Genomic DNA, 552 nt, shown 5'->3' with positions numbered 1-552 from the left:
CTGTTCAACTAGAAGACAAGTCTAGATAAGAATATTTGAATGCCAACAGAAACCTATACCTCATGCTAAGCTGTTGACTTAAATGGATTGAAATTCCTTAATTCAGAGTCTATCCTCATTCTTCATTCTTAGTTATCCTCATATCGCCTTTGCTCTTGGTTGTAGATTTTTTACGAAAAAATGTCTGGCACATTCACAGACTACTCTTACAACAACTACCAATGCAACAGGCTGACAAAACCCACAGTGTATGTAAGTATTTATATGTTCATTCCTGCAATCTTCTGTCTAAGAATTGTGGCAGCAAGGCAAAACACAGAGTTTGAGTTTGAGTGGCCTGCTGGAGAAATGAACTGTAAACATTGGCATGCCTCTCATCTTTTCATTATTATTATTATTGTGAGTGCAGATGCCAGAAAACAATTCAATTAATCTTTGGCAGAGGGCAGGACGACTGTGTCGAGGACAGGATAACCACACACACACACACACACACACACACACACACACACACACACACACACACACACACACACACACACACACACAAAC

This window comes from Notothenia coriiceps, unplaced genomic scaffold, assembly GCF_000735185.1.
Source record: "Notothenia coriiceps isolate Sejong01 unplaced genomic scaffold, NC01 NC01_scaffold00017402, whole genome shotgun sequence".
NCBI lineage: Eukaryota > Metazoa > Chordata > Actinopteri > Perciformes > Nototheniidae > Notothenia > Notothenia coriiceps.
The sequence above is the reverse complement of the archived record's forward strand: the minus strand, read 5'-3'. Positions refer to the sequence as shown.